Raw genomic sequence first — 16,371 nt, 5'->3', positions numbered from 1 at the left:
ACAACCTCCAAATGGTTTACAAACCGAACAAGAAAAACCAGCTGCAGGAGTTTACCACATATCATGCAGCTGCAGACAGGTCTACATAGGGACCACCAAACGCAGCGCTCAGACACGAATCAAGGAACACGAGAGACACTGCAGACTGGGTCATCCAGAAAAATCAGCAGTAGCAGAACGTGTTACAAACCATCCTGGCCATAAAATGCTGTTTGAAAACACTGAAATTCTGGACTACACCAACAACCATCAGGTCAGAATGCACAGGGAAGCCACTGAGATCCACAAGCACCTGGACAACTTCAACAGGAAAGAAGGACCCTTTAAAGTTAGCAAATTTTGGCTACCAGCCCTGAAAAACACTAAAATCAAGACACAGCAAAATGCAAATGAAAACCACCCAGGGTTCAGGGGTTTCCCCAGCAAACAATGGATCTCTAACTAAACAGACACTAATCCTCTTTGCATATCCTCCCACCCTGAGGCCTTGCCATTCAGCAACAGAACAATACAAAGATTAAATGGAAATCACTCCTCCCAACCCACTCTCTTCCATGCCAGCATTCTCTGAAGATGCCAGCCACAGATGCTGGCAAAATGTCAGGAATGAACTCTTCTAGAACATGGCCACAGAGCCCAAAAAAAAACCATAAAAAAGTACAGCACTTGGACTCATTGTGGACACTTTTCTGCCTTCAACCATAGTTTGCTTTGGGACTCCATCCCCAAACAGACATACCAAAGACAAACCCTGACCCCACTTGATCTCCCACTCCTTCTCTTCTGTGAACGCTGTCTAGGGCCAATGGACTGGGGGTACTATGAGGACATCTCAGAGCTTGGAAATATTACTTTTAGTACCATGCTGGCTGGAGGATTCTGGGAGTTGTAGCCTCCAAAAACAAGATTTCCAGGCTTTATGCATCTGAAGAAGCAGGTTATCGTTCATGCTTGTTGGCCTTAAAATAAATGGGGGAGTCTTACGGGTGTTACAAGACTCCATTTGTCTTTCCTCTCCTCTTGTGAGTATGGTAGGGCTGGCACCGAACCTGGGACAAGGGAGAAGGACGATCAGGACACTTTGCAAAAGGGAATGCCTCTTCTCCTATTAAGAGGAGAGAAATGGCATCTCTCCCAGGAGGAAGGAAAGCTGTGCCACCCAGGCCAGAGATTGATAGGAACGGCTGTGCAATTGAATGGCTTCTGCAGGAAGAAGGAGCTATTTGGTGAAATGCACACACACATGCAATTGGCAGGGAATATCAGAGTCTAATAAGGCCGCTTCATTAGTGCTGTGGCGCAGGGAGAAACGACGAGGGACAGATAAATATTTATGATGTTTGCCATCGTTCCTCCTGGAATATTTAGGCACAGTAGAGCCGAAGGAGTTGCACGCTCTTCACCGTCTGTGTCTGCACGCGCACACACACACACACACACACATATGCATGCTAGCACAGCCCTTCCTAAATGACCACCTCCTGTATGTTGGAGTACATACAGTTCCCATCGTTCTCAGGCAGCATGTCCTTTGGCCCAGAGAGCAAGAGGAAGAGCATGTAATCACTGCTTGCCGCTACTAAAAAGATGATGTGTTTCCATTGGGTGTAAACATGTCTTCATTCAGAGAAAGTAGGCCTCTAATTGGAGAGGTGTCCATGCTACCTAGCAATGATGGGAACTGTGGTATTCTTTTTTTTTCTTTTTCTTTTTACAAACCATACATAAAATCCTCACATCATCCTACATGATGGGAACTGTATTCTAACACATCTGGAGGGCACCATCTTGATGTAAGACCTGCAAACTATTTTGGTGCAGTAACTGGACAGAAATTCTTTCTTTCTCTCTTTCTCTCTGACAAATATACACTTAAGAGCCATATATAGTTGTCCCTCCGTATCCACGGGTTCTGCATCCACAAATTCAACCATCCACGGCTTGAAAATATCCTCCCCCCATTCCAAAAAGCAAACTTTGATTTTGCCATTTTATATAAAGGACACCGTGTTACTATGCCATTGTATATAATGGGACTTGGGCATCCACAGATTTTGGGATCCATGGGTGGTGGTAGTGGTGCTGCTGGAACCAAACTCCTGGGGCTACCAAGAGCCCAGTACAGAACAACTAAAATAAAGGAAAAAAGTTAGTATGCTTTGATTGAGAGTCCCTGCATGGCAGAATGGGGTTGGATGAGATGGCCCTTGGGGTCTCTTCCAACTCTATGATTCTATGGTTCTATGATTCCTACTGCCTCTTCCTTTCCTCAATCCCGCTTGCACCTCGGGGAGTTCTCTCTCCATGGATGGTTGCAACCTATGTCGCAGAATGGTGGGCATGACCTTCCTTGCCTGAGAGATCAGAACTATGGTCCTATCATTGCTGCAGTCTTTTGGGTCTCCTTTTTTTGTGGATGGGGATGCATATCGAATCGCTTCTCATCTGTAGGCCATAGTTTTATTTTCCATATCTGCCAACATACATACATACATACATAACATAGGGATGCTGAAAGATGCTAAAGGATGCTAAAAGATACTGAAGGATGCTATGGGATGCTGAAGTATGCTAAAGGATGCTAAGGGATGCTGAAAAAATGCTAAGGGATGCAGAAGGATGTTCTGCTCTCCTCCTCAGTCTGGACCAAATGCCTGGAGCCAGCTTGTACAGCCCTCTAGCGCTGCTGATCCCGCCTGGTGTGCGTGTGTGTGTGTGTGTCACAGCATCCTCCCTTTCCGGAGTGTGGCACACGAGGCACGCGCAGGCAGTGGGGCACACACACTCCCAGAGAGAGAGAGGGAGCGATCTCAGCATCTCTGCCTCCTTCTCCTCGTCTTTCTCCTGTCAAGCATCACCCTCTCTGCTGCCTGGCTTGATCTTCCTGCTTTCTGGTGCCCATCATCGCCATGCCACCCCCGGCTCCCTTCTCCCTCTCCCATCACCCTCTCGCCACTGGAATAAGCGGCTGACTGGCATCCTAAACTTGGCCAAGGGGAGAGGGGGCATCGCTTGCTGCCAGCCTGTGTCCCAGGCACCAACCTTCCACCAGGTAAGGCTGGAGCCCCTCTTTGCTCTCTTGACACCCATCCTGCCCATCTAGGCGCCAGGGCAGGAGTGGGCACCGGGCATCAAGGGGTCTGGTAGGGTAGGATGCCCGGCTGGGAAGCTGGCAAGGAGGAAAAGAGGGCAGGCATTGGTTTCACCCAAGTCTGCAGAGCTTCTCAAGGCAGGGAGGCAAGGGAGGGAGAGATCAGGGGTCCACAGACAGAGAGAGGAATTGGGGGGGGGGGGGGTTCCATAGCCAGCTTTTTGGTACCCCTCTCTTGCCCAAAAATGCCAGGCAGGAGGACTTTCCGCTGCCTCTGTCCTATATGTATGTGTATATGGAGAGATGTCCTCTATATACATACATATGTATATATACAGATTCTATATATACATATAGGAGAGAAGCAAAGTCCCCAAAATGCCAAGCAGGAGGACTTTCCTCTGCCTCTCTCTCATATATATATATATATATATATATATATATATATATCCCCTATATATACATATAGGAAAGTAGCAGAGGAAAGTCCTCCTGCTTGGCATTTTTGGGCAAGAGGGTGTGTATGTGTGTGCGTATATGTGTCTGTGTATATGTGATATATATGTATATGGCTCCCGTAGAAAACATGCGATAAATTTCTATACCTGTAGCAAACATGCAATGGGTTTCTGTACCTGCAAACATGCAATGGATTTCCATCATGAAGAGAAGGAGAACATAACATGCCTTCTTTCTTTATTTTTTCCTCCTCTTCTATGTGTGGGTTTTTTTAAAGCCATGGATGCCAAAAGATGCCCAGCCCCGTTGTTATGCTGCCTAGGCGCTTAGTGTCAGGCAATGCCCGGGTAGTGGGCATTTCAGAGCAGTGCCCAAAGGAGGTAAGGGAGTGTTGGCAAGGATGGGGAGAGGGGCCCTTGGCACCCTCCTGGATTATCTAATCCACATCTCCTCTGGCTGGGGTGGCACTGGAGACAGGGTGGGCACCTTCCCTTCCTTGGTGCCTTGGGCTCAGCTTTCCTGGGCAGAGCCAGGGGCCTCTGGGCCCCTTTCTTGGGGAAGGACATGCCTGGCATTGGCATCCCTTTTCAAAAAAAAAAGCATCATTTTATGTGCCACCATAAATGCCAAGGGAAATCTGAGCCTCCTTTGGCATCCCTTCCTTTTGTGGGTGAGCAAACCCAAGCTGATCTATGGGTCCTGGCCTGTGGATGAGGGGCTCCTCTGGTGTCCCAGCTCCAGTTTTGCCCCATGGCTCCAGATCCATGGGGCTCAAATCGGAGCCATGTCCACTGAAAAAGAACCAGAGGAATTGGTTTGCAAATCCACATTCTCCAACCTTCCCTCTGAATGGCAAGTGGAGAAGGAATTCTATTCCTGGATCCTATCCTAGGAAGAGTGGGTTGGGGAGATCAGGAGCTCTCTCTCAGTTGCAACTTTCCTGAGATGTTGAGATTCATTGGTTTTTATTCTGCATGGCAATAAAGTCAGACTGGAAGCCAGCAAGCTTGGAGGGATGGAGGTTTGCAAGATGGCAGGTTTGCAAGATTGCAATATCCGAAAGAGTGGTTACTACATCAAGAAAAGTTTTCCTCTCACTTTGGTCAAGCCATGGCCTCTCTTCCTCCTGAAATGTCAATTTCAGGAAAACAACATGTGACAGATCCACATAGAGACAGACCTAAGAGTAGCTTCATGCCTGGATTAGGAGGAGGAGGAGGAGCTGCAAGAGAAAATTCACATCACATTCCTAATCAAACCCAAGGCTGGACTTACTACATGATAGCAAGTGATGCTTGTCCATAGATTTCAGAAAGGTCTTTTTACTCGCTAAAGAGAAAGGACTGCAAACTTTGGAACCTTGGGCTACTTAGAATGAACCCCCCACAAAATATTTAAATTAAACATTGCATAGGCTTTCTCCCTAACCTCCCCCCAATGTATTTTATTGTGACTCCTCTAGGTGCTAAAAGATTTGAGGCTTTGAGTTTTCCTATTTTGTCCCACTTCTTTTCTCTCTTGTTTATGCTCTCCTCCCTCCCTTCCTCCCTTCTTTCCTTCCTTCCATCTATTTATCCTTCCTTCCTTCCTTCCTTCCTTCCTTCCTTCCTTCCTTTCTCCCTCCCTTTCTATCTTCCTTCCTTCCTTCCTTTCATCCATCCAACCATCCATTCTATCCTTCCTCCCTTCTTCCCTCCTTCCTCCCTTCCTTCCTTCCTTCCTTTCATCCATCCAACCATCCATTCTATCCTCCCTCCCTCCCTCCCTCCCTCCCTCCCTCCTTCCTTCCTTCCTGTCTCTATCTTCTCCTTCAGAGTTCACCTCTGTATTTTTAGATCACAAATGAACATAAGAAATAGAGACCCATGCCCTGGAAAGATTGCTTGCAATAGCCGTGAATCTATGCGTATACTGCTACTACTGTAATTTCCAAGGCGTTGTTGCATTAGAACATCTAAGTGTGAAAAACTTGTTTTTTGAACCATGGGAAGGATGACTAGTAATGGTCGATCTAGACCTACTGAATGAGTAGAAATAGTAGTTTTAGATCTATTGAATGGGCAGAAATGGTAGTTCTAGATTGATTGGATGAGAAGAAATGGTAGCAGTAGATCTGTTGAATGAGTAGAAATGTTACTGCTAGATTTATTGGTAACCACTAGTCTGAGTGATACGAAGCAGATTTGCAGGGTTTTCAGATCCTCTGTGATTTGACAAGAGCAGCAACAAAATCCCTCCCCAGCCTACATTGTACTGTTGAAATGGAGCAAGCTAGGCCAATACGGAGAGGATTTGTGCATGTGTATGGAAGGACTATAAGCTCTTTTCAATTCTGGTACTACAAACAGAGAATCTACTGGTTCTTTGTGCATGCCTTTCACCCTGGGCTCTGGTTGGTATATGATGCAGTCCTTGTAGAAAAGGTAAAATAGACCCCCATGAGCCTGTATCAATCCAGCTCTCACCGAACTATCAATCCATGTTTATCGCTGCCGACGCAAAAGATGTGCCATTTAGCTTGGACGCTTCCTGACTTTTATTTACTCACTCCTCTGAACCAGGAGTGGATGGAGATATAGTGGGCCCTTCGTATCATCCACTGAGGTTTGGTTCCAGGACCAAATTCTGTGGATATTCAAGTCCCATTATATACAGTGACGTAGTAAGATGGTGTCCCTTATATAAAATGGTAAAATCAAAGTTTGTGTTTATAGACACACACACACACAGAGAGAAGGAGATATTTCAAAAAGCAAATGGTGAGCTTGCCATTTTATATAAGGGACACTGTTTATGGAATGTATATTTTAATGCCGTAAGCCGCCCCGGTTGCATTGCGCAAAAGGGCAGGATAAATTTATAATATTTTATTATTTATATATTATTTGGAAAATATTATTTTCAAGCTGTGAATGCTTGAACCGTTGGATAAAAAAATCCATGGCCGTAGAGGGATGGCTGCATTTTCTCAAAAGAGGGAACCTCTTTTAAAAAGCTGACATATTCCTGAAAAAAGACATGTTTTATCTCCCCATCCTTCCCAAATATAATAAAAAACCATGTGGCTTTTGAGTTTGTCTTCGATGGAAGAGATGACAGGCCTCATGAGAGGCTTGCAAGTCTCCTCCCTGATTTTGCAACCATCTCTGGATGGAAGGGAACTTATGCGCCGTCAGGGGACTTGGGCAGACATGTGCAAACATGACATTTGTGAAGCATATGGACAGAAGGATGGATGAGTGTGGGTGTGTGCATGAAAGAGAGAGTGAAATAGAGAGTATAACATAGCCATTCCCCATTTTACAAGAGAGGCAGTCTAAAGTTGACACATATACACATGCAAACACACATTGCGCATACCAGAGCTGTCCCTCTTATGATGCAGAAGGAAGTGGCTGCCTTTGAGACAAATTTGGCTGGGAAATGATATACAGTCAGCCCTCCTTATCTACGGATTTTTTATCCACAGATTCAAGCATCCACAAATTGAAAATATTCAAAAAAATTATAAATCCCAATTTTCCATTTTATATATGGGACACCATTTTGCTATGCCATTATATTTAATGGGACTTGAGCATCCACGGATTTTGTTATCCACGGGGGATCCTGGAACTGAACCCCAGTGGATACCAAGGTCCACTGTAGTAGGAAAGCTATATAGAAGATGTGTATTAACACTTTTCCTTTTTCACCGTTATTTATTTGGTAAGTTCAGTTAACAGAAGACGAGGAGTAGAGATAAAATTTAAAGGATAGGAGGTTCACTATTAACAAAAGAAGCAGAGATACTAGAATAGGATAGTAAGATCTACAAAATGATTTTCTAAACAGAGTACGCTAAAATGCTCAAAAATGAAGTTTCCCAAGAAGTAACAAATGAATGGATATTTGAGGAATTAGAGTGATGTAAACATGCCAGTTAGGATAATTATTAGTTACATTGACTGTATGCAGAGCATGTGGAATATACGGAATATGATACCAGATGTATATTTGGTGTCTGGTTGAGGTATGTAGGTATATAATGATTCTTTTTTATTGATAATTTATAATGGACTTTAAAAAAAGAAGGAAGTAGCTGACTGAGGCAACAGATTTCACTATGAGCTGTTTGATTTGCTACCATTGTATATTTTCTGCAAAAGATGCAAAGATGTGTGTGAGGGTTTTAGTGCCTCCTGTTCCCCCCAAAATGTCCCTGGCTTTGGAAGGATGGAGGAAAGGATGCACCATTTGTTATCCTTCCTTCAGGCAGCACGCAAAACATGCATGCGTATGCACTCGCAGGCCCAGAGCTGGCCCTTTTTCACGGCTCTCAGCAAATTCACCCATCACCTCGGTGCTTCGAAACAGCCTTGCAACTAGGCAGAAGTAAACACAGCCACCAATGAGGCAAACAAAACCGTCGAGAAAGCAGTGGACCGAGGGTGTGTGTGTGTGTGTGTGTGCGCACGCACATGAGTGTATCTGCTTCTGCTCTTGGGCATTTCGTCATGTGTCATCATCCATAGCAGGCCTTGGGGGCCATTTCAAGAGATTTTTAAAAAGTGTCATCAGATGGGAGGAAGGGATGTCATTGCATGAAGGCCTGGAAGGGGTTCATCCGTCCAGGAGTAGCCTGAGGTCCCAGAACTCAAGTTTTGCAAGGGCTAGGATAAACTATCAGCCTTCCAGGTTGCACCAGATTACAGGTTCATCCTCTTGCTACCGGTTGAGAACTATTGGGACCGCTGATCCACTGACCCATTGGATAAAGAATCCGTGGCTGTAGAGGGACGGCTGCATTTTCTCAAAAGAGGGAACCTATTTTACAAATCTGATGTATTTCTGAAAAAAGAGATATTTTATTCCCACCCACCTATTCCCAATATAATAAAAAACCATCTGGCTTTTGAGTTTATCTTGCATGGATGAGACGACAGGCCTCATAAGAGGCTTGCAAGTCTCCTCCCGGATTTTACAATCATCTCTGGATGGATGGGAACTTATGCACCATCAGGGGACTTGGGCAAACTTGTTTAATTCCAAACATGGTTTAAACATGGTTAATTCCAAAAAATTGGGGGGGGGGGGGTTTGGGGGGAAATAACTGTGCACTTTTACATATGTCTACTCCGTCCCATTGAGTCCAGTGGTGCTTGCTTCTAATTCACAGCCTAAAGAGCTGATGAATCATTGGCCTGTTACAGACTGCCAAAATAAAGCTGCTTCGGGTCTCTTTGGAGGTATGCTGTTTAAATGATGCATGGGTCCTAAGAGTCCGGAGGTCATGCCAATGCCCCATTCCTATGCACTGGAGTGCAGCTTTGGTGCAGCTTCCGGATTCTTAGGATGCATGCATCATTTAAATAGCATACCTCCAAAGAGACCCAAAGCAGCTTTATTTTGGCAGTCTGGAACAGGCCATTGACTGTTTGGTGGATTAATTCAGATTTCTACAGTTTGGAGAATATACCGTATCTACTCAACTATAAATCGACCTCATGTATAAATCGAGGGATTAAATATAAGTGCTTTTAAGGTGGTGGTGGGGGGGTGTTGAAGATGTGAGAGAACAGAATAAAGGAGCCACTCATGTTTAGAAAGTGATCTCAATATTGGCTTCTCTGCCCTTTCACTCATCCCATTTTTGCACTCTACAAGGATCAAAATAGAATCAGAAACAGAAAAGGCAGCCTTTAATTTGCAACAGTATTAGCCCTTTTAATCGATTCATCTACCATGTTAAAACAGATCATAAGTCTCTGAGCGTGCACAGAGTACCTTTGAGTCACCACTAAGTAAGGGCAACCTGACCCAGACAAATCTAGGAAACGGCTTTCTTGCTAGATATAGTTTGGATGTTTTTTAAAACCTTGAAAGAAGATGTCGGATCATTAAGACTGGAGACATTCATTCCCACTAAAGATGGAGAAAAATGGAAGGGAAAGAGAAAGGCAGAAAAGTATTTTTGCCTGGATTTGATGGGGTGGGGCAGTGCAACTGTAGTACACTGACCTTCTCTCCTCTCCTGCCTTGATCTATTTCTCCTGGGCACAGAGTAGAAAGATGGCAGGAAGAATAATGCATTCCGTTAGTAATGCTGCAATTGCAACTGTGTTCAGTGGGTTAGCCATAAAGGGAAAGAGGCAGAACTGAAAGGCATCCATCTCACTGGATTGTTCATTAGATGTGCTACATTGGATAAGTAGCAACCTTCCAGGTTGAACTAGATTATTGGTTCATCCTCTTGCTCTGGAATCAGAACTAGTGTTGACCAACCATCCTTGTAGCACCTTTTCTCAGCCTTATAAACACTCTGCAGCTTCATCTTCATGACTAAGTAACAAAGGGGTTTATTACACTGGGGCTAATTTCGGCATTAAAGAGAAATTAAAGTGCATTTAAAGCATCCTGCAAATAAAGCGGAAAATGGTGAGGAACTGCACGAATGATGATCACAAGCAATTGCGCAAATAAAGCGATATCGGAAATGTGTTGTCACTGAAATCCCAAAAATAAAAAGATGCCATTGATGCTTCTTTGTGATCACTTTAATGGCGGGTTTTGCACGACGTCACATGAGATCTTTCTGCGTAATCACATGCTTTTCCCAGGATATTCACGGGATAAACTCCTGACCTCCTTCGTGTGATAAACTCCAAAGACATGGACAAAACCAATGTCTTTTTACTGCACCTTGCAAAGACTGGAAACACCCTGCCAAGGGCGGCTCCCTGAGACTGGGACCAACAAGCTGCCATGCAGTTCATTTTTAGCTTGGATTTCATTTGAAAATGAGCAAATAGTAAACTCATTGCAGTTCTCTGATTTATACCTCACCGTTTGTTCTGACTTGGGTGTGCATCTGTTTCCTTCTATGCTTTTTGTTGCTTAAACAGACGTTTTTTAAATGTCTACATTTCACTTCCATTGAGCAAAGGTCCAAAACACACTGCATAATTAATCCAGTTTGAGACCACTTTAACTGCCAATGCTAAGGAATACTGGGAACTATAATTTTGTGAGACCTTTAGCCTTCTCTGTCAGAGAGCTCTGGTGCCACAATAAACTACAATTCCACAATAAAGTACAACTCCCCGGGGCAGTGAAAGTGGTCTCAAACTGGATTATTTTCTGCAGTGTGTTTTGGACCAAAAGCCTGTTTGTGGAGATTTTAGAAACACTTATGGGTTTTGTTCACGGGCGTCATTAAAACCCATGCATTTCTCAAACACGTATTATTGGCACACAAACTGTAAATGGACTGATTTCCATTTGCAAGTTGTACAATCTAATCATGTCTGGGAGACGCAAACTATAAGCATGGGTCAAAACCAAGTCGAAACTACATTGGCACCTGTTTCTTGTGGAGACAAGTGAGTGTGGTCAAGGCAGAGCTTTGTGTGCAAATCAGGGAAGAGTTTCTGGGGACAGAGATACTACAAAGTGGAAAAGAAGGACTCAGTAACACTACTTGTTTTTCCTTCCTTGTTCTGAGCCTTCAGCTTTGCTGAGTTTCTGGAAGGAGGCTTTCCAAAGAGCACCTTGGAAGGCTTGGTGTCAATGCACCAGTCGGCTAGGGATGCAGCCAGTGGTATAGTGGAAATTCTGACATAAGTGTGTTTATTTAGCAAGACCTTCTTGATGGTAAGAGCTGTTTGTCAGTGGAATATGCTGCCTTCGAGAGTGGTGGGGTCTCCTTCTTTGGTGGTTTTTAAACAGAGGCTGGATGGCCATCTGTCAGGAGTGTTTTCAATGCATATTCCTACATGGCAAGGGGTTGAACTGGATGGCCCTTGGAGTCTCTTCCAAGTCTAGGATTCTATGAATGTGACATCACCGTGTCTCCAAAGGGGTCTAGAAATGCAGGCAGGCCATGTTGATCCATTGAAAAAAATGGCAGAGTTCTTCCAGCTTTTGCAAGTTGCAGTGAGAAGACATAGGTTTTGTCCATCCATCTCAGGTAATGCAAGGCCATCCAAAGGTTAACAGAGAGTGTGTGTTTAAATGATTTTATGTGTTTTAATCTAGGTTGTACCCTGCCTTGCGCCTTGGGGAGAGCCATGATGATGATGATGATGATGATGATGATGATGATGATGATGATGATGAATACCGTAGTAATATTAATAGGCAGTCTTGTGGCTTCTCTGTTTTCAAGTTTGCCAGGGCTGCATCTCAGGTAGCTGAATAGCAAGGCCATCCATAGGTTAGGAGAATGTGTCTGGCTTTAAATGATTTTATGTGTTTTAATCTATGTTGTACCCTGCCTTGAGCCTTGGACAGAGCCATGTAAATAATAATAATAATAATAATAATAATAATAATAATAATAATAATACCGTAGTGATATTAATAGGCAGTCTTGTGGCTTCTCTGTTTTCAAGTTTGCCAGGGCTGCATCTCAGGTAGCTGAATAGCAAGGCCATCCAAAGGTTAGGTGAGTGTGTGCGCGTCGTGTGTGCTGTTGTGTGCTGGGTACATAGGGGCCGGGTGCCTGCCCTAGAGATCCGCTCTCCCCGCTGCGTCTGTCCTGTGGCTTCTGGCGGAGCGCAAGCCTTCTCTGACACTGTCATCTCGAATCACCTCCTTGGACTCCAGGAGATGGACGCGGCTCCCTCTGCCACCCGCGGGTGAAAGGGGCTTGGCAAGCTGTCATGCTGGTACTGGGCAAGTTCTTCCCACTTTCGACAGCAAAGCCAAGTGGCTCGGAAAGCAAATTGCTCTTCCAAATCAAACTGGAAAGCTCCTTTCTTCACCCAGTTATTTGGGGGGGGGGGGGAGCTGGGGTTGCAAGGGCGGCGGGGAGAATGAAGTTATGCGACTGCTTATGGCATACTAGTAGCCAGGCCACATTGTGCCACATGCTAAATTTTGGCAGGAGGAATGCTGGTGCTTGAAAGTTTGAATCATAGAATGATAGAATTGGAAGAGACCGCAAAGGCCATCCAGTCCAACCCCATTCTGCCATGCAGGAACTCTCACTCAAAGCATCCCTGACAGATGGCCATGCAGCCTCTGTTTAAAGACCTCCAAAGAAGGAAACTCCACTACATTCCAAGGGAGTATGTTCCAGATGTTTTGCACTGAACAGAAGTTGGCAATGTGTGGCCCTGGGACTGCAGGTGACTCCTTAAGGCTGTTCTAAAGGCCCCTGACCCTAGATTGCCCATTTTGGGGGCAAAAAGAATATAAATACAAGGCCAATAGATCAGAGAGTCCCTTTGTACTGTTTAATATTCTTACCCCTGAGATTGTTTGCATCTGATCATGACATGAATCCTCTTGGATCATGCCAAAGGTTGACCTAATGCAGCCTTCCCTGCCTAGCACCTCCAGATGTGTTGGACTATAGCTACCAGAATCTCCAGTCATCCCACATGAGTCTCTAGTCTTTGTGGGTCATCGTCACACAGGAGATAAGGATGCAAATTCTCCAATGTTACTAGGCTCAGCTTGGGCAAGAGGGAAGGGATATGTGCAGACCATCTCCAGCTCACCTAGTAGATCACCAGCTTGCTAGCGTTTGCAAGTCTTCATAGCTTTCCTGCTGTAACTTTGTGTAGGATATGTCTTGGGCCTCCATATGTTGTTAGACTGCAAGTTCCATCAGTGCCAGCCAGCAATGAGAGGAGATGGGAATTGTAGTCCATCAACATCTAGTTGGTTTGTTGTTAACTGCCTTCAAGTCACTCTTGACTCATGGCGACTCTATGGATGAGACATCTCCAAGAACCCCTGACCTCCACTGCTCTGCTCAGGTTTTGCAAATTCATACCCATGATGTCTTTAATAGAGTCCATCCATCTATGCATGTGGTCTTCCTCTCTTTCTGCTTCCCTCCACCTTTCCTAGCATTATTGTTTTTTTCCAATGAATAATGCCTTCTCACAATGTGTCCAAAGTATGACAGCCTCAGTTTTGCCATCTTGGCTTCCAGGGAGATTTCTGGCTTGATCTCTTTGTCTTTTTGGCCATCCATGGGATCCTTAGCGCTCTTCTCCAGCACCACATCTCAATGAATTGATTTTCTTCATATCTTCTTTCTTAACTGTCCAGCTCTCACATCCATACATGGTAAGAGGGAATACAATGGCTTTTGTATCTAACTTTTGTGCTCAGTTGTATATCCCTGCATTTTAGGATCTTTTCCAGTTCTTTCATAGCTGCCCTCCGAGTTCTTAATCTTCTGGTTTCCTGACTGCAGTCCCCATTCTTGTCACTGTTTGATCCCAGGTATGGGAACTCTTTTACTCTTTCTACTTCCTCACTGTCTAGGTTGAATTTATGTAAATTCTCCATGGTCATTATTTTTAATAGGTTTTTTGTGGGGGGGTTTTGGGCTATGTGGCCATGTTCTAGGAGAGTTTATTCCTGACGTTTCGCCAGCATCTGTGGCTGGTATCTTCATCTGAAGATGCCAGCCACAGATGCCAGCGAAACGTCAGGAATAGCCTGGAAAACCCACAAAAAACTATGGATGTCGCCCATGAAAGCCTTCGACTTCATGTCACTATTATTTATTTTCTTTATGTTCAACAGTATGCCTGCCTTTGCAATTTCTTCCTTGGTCTTTCTTAGCAGTACTTCCAGGTCATTGAGGTTTTCTATGACGTGAAACCTATGGCCAAAACCAAAACCACACCAAACCAAACCAAACCACCTTTCTTTGGGTCACAGTGGGGGGGGGGGGAGGGGGGAAGGAAAGAAAGGAAAGGAAAGGAAAGGAAAAAAAAGATTTAGTGGGCACACATCCCTGCCGACATCAACACTGCTTGTTTACTTCTTCTTCCTACCTAACTGGGGTCCTTTGGGACCCAGTGGCTGATGTAACGGTGTAGTGGGGTGGCGTCAGTGCCCCTGTGCCACTCAGGTGCCACCTCTGTTGCGGTGAGACATAGCCTAATAAGCAGGTTGGGACTTTGATTCCCCCAGCCCTGAGCCAATGCCTGGCTGCTGCAAGCCACCAAGGGTACCCTGCGACAAAAGTAGAAATGGGAATGTTTTTGCCAATCCTGGAGAAAAAGACAAATCCCACAAGGTCAACCAATTCAGGCCTTTTTCTTAATGCTGCAATAGAGATGTTTAGCTGATGCCAGACGCCGTCCGCTGATTAATAGGCCAGGTGGTATGTTTTCCATCTGTCAAGACGCTAACTATGTCAGAAGCAGAGCTCTGGTGGCTGGGGTCCAGTTTTAAAAACAAGAGGTCCCAGGGCAGAAAAAAGAGTGTCAATAGACTTCTCTCTCTCCACCTGTCAGCCTCCCATATTATACCAGAATATAGGGATTATCTGGAGACGTTGACTGGCACTAGAGTGCGGGACAGTAAAAAAAAAAAAAACGCGCTTCATGAAAATGAATTCACTGCAACAAGATAGCCTTGGAGAGCTTTGTAAACAGGATTTGAGAAATCAGCGACAACTGGCTTATCAAAAGCTATTGGGCATGATAACAGAGTGGAACATCCATGTCCAGAAGCAGTGTACCTTTGAATGCTAGGGACAATGGAGATGGGTATCATTTGCATCTCTGGGGCTTTCTTTTGTACTTTGAGGTCACTATGAAAAACAGAATGCTGGGCTAGACAGAACTTACTTCTTGGTGTTGTGTCTCTTCACGTCACTTCTGATTGATGGCGACCCTAAGGCAAACCGCTCATAGAGTTTTCTTGGCAAATTTCTTCAGAGGGAATTTGCCATTGCCATCCTCTGAGGCTGAGAGTGTGTGACTTGCCCAATGTCACTCAGTGGATTTGCATGGCTGAACTGGGATCTGAACCGTGGCCTCCAGAGTCATAGTCCAATCTCAAACCACTACACCATGCTGGCTCTCAACTTATTTACTAACTTACTTTTCTTGCTATAGGTGTAACCCTCCCTTTCTTCCCATAAAGGGAGGGCCCATATCTCTCTTCCTCTCCATTAATTCTTATGACAGCCCTGTGAGGTAGGTCAGGCTGAGCTCAAGGTTACCTGAAGAGTTTGAGCATGCAGTTGTCGCCTTAACTTTGGCCTCTCCAATCTCACTCCTGTGCATTTGTCGTTGCACAATGGCTTGGCTCAGATCCAGTTACAATACTTGTAAATGTCAACGTTGTCACTGACTGTTGCGATAGGCACTTTGCTTTTTATTCCAGATTATACCAGTACTGTGACGGGAAACATCTTGCATGTGCTCAGAAAGCCCACAGGACTTGGCAAATGAAATAAAACAATGAAAGCACTAGATATAGATGTGACAAATGGATATGCTTTGGGGTGTGATAATATGTCCAGGGGAAGCTGCCTTATACGGGCTTAGACGTTTAGTCCATCTACTCTCTATGGTCTGCTCTGCCAGTATTTCTCAACAGTCTTTCCGACCACATCTACCTGACCCCTTCAAATCAGCGTCTGTGGCCCAAATGGGCATCCTCCAATGTGTCTGACTACAAATCCCATCATCCCACCAGCATAGCCATTGCCCATGTTGCTTGAGGATGGTGGGAGCTGTACTCCCACAAACTGCACTGGATGGAGAAAGCTGCCTTGGTGCTGGAGATGGCAGGTACTACTCCTGGAACTGTTTATGTGCAAAGCAAGAGTCTGATCACAAACTGTGGCTTTCCCCCACATTCTCCAAAATGACATTAAAATGTGAGCCATTGTATGCCCAGGTCAAAGAAACCCAAGAGCCCAACTCCTTTCTTCTTCCCACTCTTTCAGTATAGAAAGAAAAAAAAAAAACAGCTTTAGATATACCGTAACAATGTCTGCTGTCAGCGAACGCAATTTGTGTCTAATAAATCAGACGGCAAGACTTGCAAGATCAAATAATCCTAATAACATTTGCATA

At 44.7% G+C, this 16,371-nt stretch overlaps 2 protein-coding genes across 4 annotated transcripts in view; one reads left to right on the top strand and one right to left on the bottom strand.

Moving 5' to 3' along the window:
• MACROD1 (mono-ADP ribosylhydrolase 1) overlaps positions 1–16,371 on the bottom strand; it is a 323,148-nt gene that overhangs the window by 122,458 nt on the left and 184,319 nt on the right. The gene's annotated exons all lie outside the window — the stretch shown is intronic.
• FLRT1 (fibronectin leucine rich transmembrane protein 1) overlaps positions 2,756–16,371 on the top strand; it is a 157,069-nt gene continuing 143,453 nt past the window's right edge. For both annotated transcript variants that reach the window (XM_089482963.1, XM_089482962.1), the window contains exon 1: positions 2,756–3,052. The gene's annotated coding sequence lies outside the window, so the exon portion shown is untranslated. The remainder of the gene's footprint in view (positions 3,053–16,371) is intronic.

This window comes from Sceloporus occidentalis, unplaced genomic scaffold (genome assembly GCF_023333645.1).
Source record: "Sceloporus occidentalis isolate IW3139 unplaced genomic scaffold, rSceOcc1.0.p SCAF_20, whole genome shotgun sequence".
Lineage (NCBI taxonomy): Eukaryota > Metazoa > Chordata > Lepidosauria > Squamata > Phrynosomatidae > Sceloporus > Sceloporus occidentalis.
This window is presented reverse-complemented; position numbering and strand designations above follow the sequence as displayed.